Source organism: Rousettus aegyptiacus, unplaced genomic scaffold (assembly GCF_014176215.1).
Source record: "Rousettus aegyptiacus isolate mRouAeg1 unplaced genomic scaffold, mRouAeg1.p scaffold_m13_p_4, whole genome shotgun sequence".
Taxonomy (NCBI): domain Eukaryota; kingdom Metazoa; phylum Chordata; class Mammalia; order Chiroptera; family Pteropodidae; genus Rousettus; species Rousettus aegyptiacus.
In genome coordinates, this window is record NW_023416307.1 from 124,383,821 (window position 1) to 124,394,284 (window position 10,464).

Sequence of the window (10,464 nt, forward strand, 5' to 3'; positions counted from 1 at the left end):
AGGGCGTGAATATTTGGATGTCCTACCCCCACCACATAAATAGAAGCGCCCATTGGTCCGTGCCGCCTGACGTCACGGGGCCGCCATGCCTCTTTCACGTGATCGCTAAGGTGTTTCTTAATGAAAGGGGCCGCGAGGCGGGGCGAGAGCGCGTGCGGGCAGGGTAGTAGGTCATTGTACCCTCGCATCTAATCTGCGGGCCCGCGGGGGTCGCAGGCTCCTGCCCCGGCTACGGGAGAAACCGTCTGGGTTCCCGGTAGGCAAACAGAATGGAGGCGGGAGCGTGCTAAATTTCTGATTTACCTAAGAAAAAAATTCTTTTAGAGTAAATTTTAGGTTTACAACATGATTGAGAGGAAGGTACAGAGATTTCCCATTTACCCCCTGCTTGATTCACTTTCTAAAAATTGTATTTATGACCACATTTCTTCTTGGTATCTACCTCATAGCAATAGTCAAACAATGCATGAAAAGACTCAGACAAGGATACTTGTATTTGGATCACAAACTGCAGTGTTTACAAACAATGTTTCTATTCTAGTAGTGGGAAATTGGCATCTGTAGGGGAATGGAGAAATCATCAAACATTGCTAATGTGAAATGTTTAGCAATTATAACAAGAGGTGAATTAGATATGTAGGGGGAAAAAATCTCGAAGGCTTAGTAACTAAAACAGGCAAGTAAAATTAAAACACTAAGGTTTATTTTAGAAAGAATGGAGAAAACGGGCATTTACTCTTTCTAACCAGCGAATGTTTCTTATATGTATGTATAAGAAGGTCAAGGACTAAGGACAGAAAATGTTTTCTTTCTCCAGAACATGGTGATTAAATATTAAAAAAAAATTTGTTAATTAGTAATTATTTCTAAGGTGTAAAAAAGTACAGAGAATAACATAACACATAATCTGTACTCATCACCCATATTAAACGAACGTTAATAGTTTCCACCTCTTTGTACCATAACTTCCATTCTACCTGCAAGGCCCTCACCACCCTTTACCGTACATGTGCCATTATCCAGGGCCCAACTTTCCTTCCTTCCTGGGCTACTTCCTTCATAAAGTCCTTCCTGACTGCCTCAGCTTTTCTATGTTCCTTACCTCTCCTAAAGTCCTATAAAATGTACATCTGCACGTCACTGGCAATTGTTCACCCACTCCACAGTAAATGCTCTCATCAGTAAGATGGAGTACCTACTTTACAAGGTAGTTGTGAGGACTAAATGTATTAAAATATGTAAAGCACCTAGGGCAGTGCTATATAAGGCCTACTTATAACAATTAGTAGTATGAGTGGTAGTATTTTACTGCCTCGTATTCTTAATAACGAAAATGGCAGTCCATATTTCTTGAGCACTTATTAACGTGCCAGGCTCTAAACTGAGCACTTCATAGCATTCTCTTATTAAACTCTCACAACTACCCTATGAATAAGTGATATTATCTCCCTAATTTTTCATGAGACTGAGGTGTAAAATAATTAAGTGACTTGCCCCAAATTGTCCAGTTCCTCCAGAAAAAGTTTGGATTTGAATCTAGCAGAGTCTGTCTGATTCCAGAGCTTCAGTTCAATGAAATAATAGGAATTTATTAGAGGGGGGGAAATTTTGAAAAAAACAAAAAAGTAGAATTAAAAATTGATGCCTGGCTATACTTCCCTCAAACCATTGCATTAACATTCGGTGGGTATTTATTTCTTTTTAACAGCAGCTTTATTGAGGTATCATTCACATGCATAAAATTCACCTATTTAAAGTGTACAATTTAGTGGGTTTTAGTATATTCTCATGGTTGTGCAACCATCACCCATAACCTAATTCCAGAACATTTTTCTCCTACACTCCTTAGCAGTACTCCCATTTTCCTTTCCCCTATACCCTGGAAACCACTAATCTACCTTCTGTCTTTTTGGATTTGCATAATCTGGACTTTTCATATAAATAGAATCATGTAGTATGTGGCCTTTGTGTCTGGCTTCTTTTATTAACCATAATGTTTTCAAAGTTCACTCATGTAGCATGTACCAGTACTTCATTCCCTTTTATGACTGAATAATTTTCCCCTGTATAGATATCCCACATTTTGTTTATCCATTCTTAATTGATGGCTGTTTGAATTGTTTCCACTTTTGGACTACCATGAATAACGATGTCATGAATATTTGTGTACAAGTTTTAGCATGGACATGCTTTTCAATTATTTTGGGAGTATACCTGGAGTAGAATTATTGGGCCAGATGATAACTCTATGCTTAACCCTTGAGTAACCACCCTACTGTTTTCCGAAGTGATTGAACCATTTTAGTTGTATTACTTTTAAGACAATAGCTGTAGCTCCATGTTTTTGACATAGTGAATGCCATAGTGATTACATATAATGAAGCTTCTGAAACTGGTAAGGATGGAGCCAGAATTCTCATGTACGGTAATGGTTATTCCTGTAATGAGCAGTAACAGTTCATAACGTGACTGTTTCCTTTTGAACCTCCTTCAGATGCCATCATGGAAGTAGACTTTGCTCCCTGCACATACTAACTGGCACATCATGGGGTCCGCCCACTTAGATGTGGTTGCTGAGGTCATTATTCTTGCTGCGATTCCAGGGTTGAGTTGTGCTTGCTGAGGTTCCCACTGCACTGTCATCCGGCTCCTCCTTTATAACCTTCCTTCCTCATTCCTGTTGACTAGAGCACATCTTCAGGTGATTCTTTCAAGACTGGTACAAAGTTTTCTTGAGCCCTTGCCTCTTACACAAACAAGCTTCTAGGTGTTTTTCCAGAGTGACGTCAGGGCAGGGTGGGTGAATCTAAGTCCAAGCTTTGGTGTCAGGCACAGCTTCACTTCCCCCAGCCCCGCCATTTCCTGACAAGGGGTCTTCTGAGAGTTGTAGTTTTTATTGACTCTAGAAAGAAACATGGGGAAGGGATGCCCACAGCTCTATGCTTGCCTCAAAACAAACAAATAAGCTCATTTGTTTGTTTTGTAGGGGGGACTGCTACTCTATTTCCTGATTAATACTGGCCTTGAATTTTAATTGCTAATGTGCTGAACGAAAGTTCTTAATAGCTATTTGTGGGAGAGTGGAGCGTAGATGGATCACTGACGTCATTTTTCTCCCCACCTAGACTCTGTTGGTTTTGTAGATAATAGAAAATTCATGTGGGTTTTAAGCCTTGGATTGGCAACATTAGTTTTAATCTTTATTTCTTCTTAGGTATTTTAGTGGGAGATTGGGAGAGATTATTTTATAGTCTCTTAGCCAAGTGCCATTTTATTTACTTTTTCCCTTACTTTGCTTTTAATAAAAAGTAGTAAATTCAAACAATACAGAGGTGCACAAGGTGGGAATTAAAACAACCTCCCTTCCCAAATCCCACTCCTCAGCAGTCATCATCAATAAGAGTCGGGTAAGTGTTCTGTGTACTCTTATGCCATGATTGCAGTCATCTCAAAGAGCCTCAGATTTATACAGCTCTCACCACATGACAGACGTTGCAAGCTCTTTATGTGAATTTAAATGCATCCACTCTAGAACCTAATGAGGAATATTTTTCAGGAAGTATACAGAGAGATTAGAGGATTTATCAAGGTGACTTACCTAGCAAATAGCCGAGCTGAAATGAAAACCTAGGGAGTCTGGCTCCAGAGTCTGTACTCTCATCCTCTATTCTATACCATCTCAATTGTTTTTTGGTTAACTGAGGATATTAGCCATAGTTCCAACCCTCAAAGGGGGTGGAGATTTTGGAAGAATTTAAGATGTGCCCAGAGAACAAAATGTGTACTTACACGTGAGCCCCAGAAGGAGTCATGAGGGCAGTTGCTCCTAAATGCAGGTTTGATGTTTTATTGAGCCACCACTCCCATCAGCTACTCTGTGTAACATTTCTAGTCAATAATGGTTAAAGTTTCTTCTGATACACAGGTGATAAGCAGAACTAGCACTGAAAATAGATAAGGAGCTTGTAGAAACGGATATTACCCCAGAACAAATTAACAGTTATCTTGGAGGAAATACTATCTCACAGGGACCAATTCAGGAGTGTGTCTCAGGAGGCTTGGAAAAAAAACAATAAAGGACTTTTTTTATTACCTTACAGAACAGGAATAATAGAAGGGTGGGGAGACCTTGCAAAAAAATGCATAGACTTGTTGACATAAGGGTATAACATATGTTTTGAATTTTATCTGGATAATGTCTGAAACGTCAGCAGTTTGTGGTAAACAGTAGTACCCTGCCTCCAATTTAAGAACCCATCCAAAGGCCTTACCCAAGAACCCTGCTTTGAAACCCAACTTGTATGTTGGCATTTGGATCTTGCTCTTAATTCTAATTGTGTTATTACAAAGTAATTAATGCAGACAAACCACCCAATTCAAAATATGGGCAAAATACTCAAATAGATATTTTTCCAAAGATTTACAAATGGCCAATAAGCACTTGAAAAGATAGCCTACATCACTAATCATTAGGGAAATGAATATCAAAATCACAATGAAGTCTATGGTCATGCTACCCTGAATGAGTCCGATCCCATCTGATCTTGGAAGCTAAGCAGGGTCGGGCCTGGTTAGTACTTGGATGGGAGACCGCCTAGGAAGACCAGGTGCTGTAGTGTAAAAAATAACGGATTTAAGCTGACAAGGTTCTTACAATCTGTGAGGTCAACCAAGGGTTGCCTCGCTTAAAAAATAAAAAAATATCACAATGAGATACTACCATTTCACACCCATTAAGGTGGTTATTATAAAAGTAAAACAAAAGCAGAAAATACCTAATGTTGCCAGGATTTGGAGAAATTGGAACCCTGTGCATTGCTGGTGGGAATGTAAAATGGTGTAGCTGCAGTAAAAAACTAGATGACAGTTTCTCAAAAACTTGAACATAGAATTACTGTATGATCCAGCAATTTTACCTCTAGGTATATACCCAAAAGAATCGAAAGCAGAGACTCAAACAGATAATTCGCACCAAAGTTCATAGTAGCCCTATTTGCAATAGCCGATAGGTGACAACCCAAGTGTCCATCATCAGATAAATGCATAAATAAAATGTATACACATACAATGGAATATTTATTCAGCATTAAAAAGGAGGGAAATTCTGACACATGCTACAACATAGATGAACCTTGAAGACATTATGTGAGGTGAAATGAGCCATCACAAAATGGCAAATATTGTATGATTCCACCCACATGAGATACCTAGAATAGTCAAATTCTTAGAGAAAGAAAATAATGGTTCCCAGGGGCTGGGGGAACGTGGAATTGGAGAGTTAGTGTTTAGTGGGTATGAAGTTTCAGTTTGGGATGATGGACATATTCTGGAGATGGATGGCGGTGATGATTGCACTATAATGTGACCACTTAATACCACTAAATTATACATTCAGAAATTGTTAAAATGGTAAATTTTATGTTATAGGTATTTCACCTATGATGAAAGCAATGCTTATGGTTGTCAAAAAGCAAATATATAGTATTGATATAGTTATAAAGAAAAACATCAGACTCCCTACCCCATCCTGTTTCCTCATTTTTGCTCTGAGAGGTAACCACTTTCAACTTTATACTTTTTCTTGAGTTCCATATCTCCCAATAATAGCAGAGCATGCTGTTTTTCTTGATTCATTAATGTCAGATATCATATATTACACTTCTGGTTATAATAGATGCAGATTTAGCTTTTTAACTTTATTCCTCTAGTCCCTATTTTCCCTGTCCCATCTTCCCAATAGTTGTATCACAAATTTTTAGTGGACAATTATTTATCTTATTATGACTATGTAAATTTTTCCCGCTGCAAAGCCACATGGTGTACATGTTTATTTGGTACAAATTTTTACTTTTTCTGGTTAACAGTTGTACTTTCCCCCCTATTTGCTTAATTTTCTAAACCTATCCTTAATTTTTTTCACATAATATGTCATATCAATGGCCCAAAAATACTGTTTTCTGAATGTTTACATATTAGACTATTAATCCCATTTTTTACCTCCCTCCTGGATTCTTCCATTTTCCTGCTCCAGCCTGAACTAGTTGCTCTCTTGGCTGCACCATTGTCATCCTGGGATTTACATCCCTCTATCTGTTTCCTGGATCTCATTTCTTTTTTTTTTTTTTTTTATTTGCTACTTCATTTTGCTGATTTACATCGCTCAGCAGCTGCCAAAGAAAAGGTGCACAGGAGATATCATTGTCAGGTCACGCATGTTCTTTTATCTTCACACTTAATAATTTCACTAAATAGCATTCTGGATTGAAAATCATTTTCCTTCTGACTTTTGAAGCCATTGCCCTATTAATTTTGAGCTTTTAGTTCTAGTATTGAAAAATTTGACTCCATTTGTACCTCTGATCTTTAACATGTTTTTTGCTCTTTTCACCTTTTAGGATCTTTCTTTAATTCTCAGTTTGGGAAAATTTCATGACAAAGTGCTCTGTTTGTGGTGTGGATTTCTTCGTTCACTATGCTGTGTGCCCATGTGGATCTTTTCTGTCTGGGAAAAAAATCTAGGATTTACCCTTGGGGTGTTCTTTAATGATGTTAAGTGCTAATTTCGGTCTTTCAGCCCTCATGAAGCCAAAAAGTGTAGTTGATATTTTCTCTCCCTCACAGTACCTGGCAAGATGATAGTACTGGGGTTAGTACCCAAGGTCAGGAGCCAGTGGTTAGAAGGGTAGACTGCTGCTTTGGCTGCAATGCTGTGAGAAGCAGTACTTGACAGATATTTAGCAGGGAAGAGAGTGGTAACAGCTTCATTTCACAAGTGACCAATTCCTTTGAATATGAGATGGGGTGAATCAGTTAAGCAGCTTTTTACTTTCTCTAGTCTCCACTCCAGGCCATGCCTTCACAGGTGCTTGGAAGAGTGAACGGAAGAGAAATGGAGAACAGGATTGGCGAGTCTCGTTGTACTTGGAGTTAGGGTCAAAGATCATTGCTAGAGGGCAAAGCCCCATACTGCATAGTCAGAATTTTCATGGAAAAGCCCTTAAATCTCCCAGAAAAACAGAATACTAAGAACTTTTTTTTACTTAATGTTTCTCTCAGCTCCTCAGTTAATTCTTTAATGTCTTCTTCCAGGAGGTCAGTGAAACCATTGCCATTCAGTTTCTTGGCCAGAGTTAAACAGTTTGTTTATTTATCTTTTCATTGATTATGAAATACTTAAAGTCGTTTTCACAATTTTGGCTCTGTAAGCCTTTTACTGCCAAATAAGATGGAGTAACAGAGATCAGAAGTATTGAAAATGAGGCATAATATACAAACCTATGGTTTTATATATTGGTTTTAAAGACACTTGATATTAGGCAGTGAAAGATATTGATTTTTGAGAGATGGGAAACAAAACAAGCCATAAAATGACCCAGCTTATCACCTGGAGAGAGTTTCCAGGCTACAACACAGGAGGACTGCTTTGCAAACCAGGCAGAGCCTGGCAGACTCTCTGGGTTGAGGACAGGTAGCTGAGAGTTCAGGGACACCAAGGCAGGTAGGGTTTGTTGGACAGAGTACCAAGAGTCCCAGATATCTGTAGAGGATCCTCAAGTTTTCAGCTGAGTACTGATCAGCACATGCACATGAGGAAACTACCTGAGAGAGGACAAAAACCTTCTCATAGTATTCGGGGAACAGTATGTGGCATTCACTCAGAGCCAGGAATATTCTCATCAGCCAGAATAGAAAAATCTCACCAATCATGGGGCACTGAATATAGTACTACTCAGAAGGGCCTCACTAATGGGGAAGAATTAGTCTTAGACTAAACACTGTTCTGGCCCTGCCTAATACATCATAAAAGTGAGATGTGAAAGGATTAAACTATGTGTAATTAAATGCATCCCAGAACAAATGTCGAAAATATTTATAGGGATACAAAAATACCCAGCATCGACAAGGTAAAATTCATAATGGGAATCAAAAATTACCAGGCGTGCAAAGAAGCAGGAAAATATGGCCCCAAATATGCTATTAAAAGTTATATATTTGCTATTATATGTCATATATATGCTATTATAATATATATATATTTAGAGAGGGGGCATTGTATCATTTGAAGGTAAACTGAGGTAAGTTAAAGATGTATACTCTAAACCCATAAACACCATAAAAATAACAAAGTTATAGGTAATTAGCCAACAAAAGAGATAAAATTGAATCATAAAAAATATACAATTAAAAATAGAAAATAGGAAAAGGGTACAAAGAGCACCTGGGACAAATAGAAAGCAAATATCAAGATGCTAGTGTTGAACCTAACTATTAGCAATAATCATATTACATGTGAATGTCTCTAATTAAAATAAGATAGCCAAATTGGACAAAAAGCAAGACCCAGCTATATGCTGCCTATAATTTAAATATTAAGACACAAATATGTTAAAATAAAAAGGTGGGGAAAGGTATAACCTGTAACACTAGTCAAAAGAAAGCTGGAGTAGCTATTATTAGACAAAGTAGATTTCTTATTAGATTATTATTAGACAAAGTACATTTCTACATAAAGAATATGCTCAGGGATAAAGAAAGTCATTTCATAATTATAAAGAGTCAATTCATCAAGAAGATATAATAGTCCTAAATGTTTATTTCCCTAATAATAGAGCTACAAAATACATGTAGCAAAACAGATAGAAATGCAGAGAAGAAATGGACAAATCCACAATTATAGTCAGATATTTCAGTACCCCTCTCTAAATAATTGGTAGAATAAGTAGATACACAATCAGCAAGGATATACTAGTTTTGAATAACACTAACAACCAATTTGTATTAATGGACATTCCACGTGCACAGGGAACATTTACCAATAAGACTAGATTGTGGGCCAACAGAATATATCTGAAAAATTTTAAGAAGACTCAAGTCATACAGTTTGGTTCCCTAATCACAATGGAATTAAATTAGAAATGATACTTTTAGCCAAGTTATATGATTTTAGACTTGAGTGCATATACTGCTCTTATTATTTGATTCTCATAAATTATGTGCACGATTACACTCTTATATCGGCAAAGAGAGGATGTGTAGGCAGAATATAGTGAGTCATTAGATGTGTGTTGGTAATAGGTAGGTGATTGAAGATGTGGTAAATTGGTAAAATGGTGATCGTGGGTGAGAATAGTGCACCATCCATTTGAGTTAAGAAATGAAATGTTTGTTACTGTTATGCAACTAAGTTTTATTCGACTAATTTTTATCAATTAGAGATCTGACACTTTAGTGGATGCTTTCACATATATTATTTCATTCTGTTCTCACAACACACCTATGAGGTTGGATTTTTTTTTTTCCTACTTAGGAGAGAGGGAAGATGAAGAAGTAGAGGAAGAATGAGGGGCAGGGGATGGGGAGAGAGAGAGATGAAGAGAACAAGAAAGAGAAAGAAACAGGGAGAAAGAGGAAAAAAAGTTCAATTTCCATATCCTGGCACTTCATGGGAAGTCCCTGTCTATCTCTTCCTCCCACTCTCCCACCCCTTCCTACATGCACAGGTCCCTGCAGGCCAACTGAACTGCTGGTGTTGCCCACACTCACGTATTTACTTCGCCCCTCTGGGCTTTCAGACATGTCAGAACACCTCCCTCCCCTCCTTTTGCTTCTACAGCTCTGCGCTGGCCTTTCCAGACCATGCCCTGTCCACTCGTGAGGCTCGCACACTCCCTGAGTACCAGGGTTCCTGGCACACAAGAGGCACCATACTTCCCCAGGTTGGGAACCATTTCACATTTGTTTTTGTAGCCTTTTTGACACGTGGCATCATGGACATTCTATAAATATTTTCCATGTGCCTGGCATGTGCCAGGCGCTATCCTAGCAGAGCAATGATACAGGAAAGAGCAACAAGAATTAAACTCTCATTGAGTTTATATTCTAGTGTACCACAGACAATATGCTGCTCAACAAATAAAATAATTTCATACTGTGAAACATTTCACTGTGAAGAAGAACAAGTGGCCAGGGGGCAGCTCCTGTAGGCACTCGTAAGTTATGGAACGGTTTTATTCTAAGTGATACGGAAAGCCACTAGAAAGTTTTAAACACAGTAGTGCAAAAACTCAGTTTTCAGTTACAAAAGATCACCGTGGTAATGTATGGAAACTAGGTGGAAAGGAGGCAAGAAAGGAACCAGGAAGTCCCTTATGGAGCTATGGCAGGTAATGACTTTGACTGAGTGCTCTTAGAGGAATAATGAGTGGGCTGGATGAGGGGAGGAGTAAGTAGATGGGAAGGTAGAAGAAAGTACATGGTACTTTTTATAGAAGTGTAATATTGAACCAAGATTCATCATCATGGTGTATGTACAGAAGGTGCTGATTTATGAACACTTCCCGTGAACAGAGCAAGATCATTTTAATATCTTGGATGATTCAACTGGAATAGTAAATGCCATTCATTGACCCTCTACTATGTGACCAGCAACTTGCTATATATGCAGTTTCATCTTCATGACAACCC

The 10,464-nt window shown here is 38.3% G+C and overlaps 1 pseudogene; it reads left to right on the top strand.

Moving 5' to 3' along the window:
- The first annotated feature begins 4,500 nt into the window (after positions 1–4,500).
- Positions 4,501–4,619, top strand: LOC118602215 (annotated as a pseudogene).
- Positions 4,620–10,464: the final 5,845 nt, after the last annotated feature.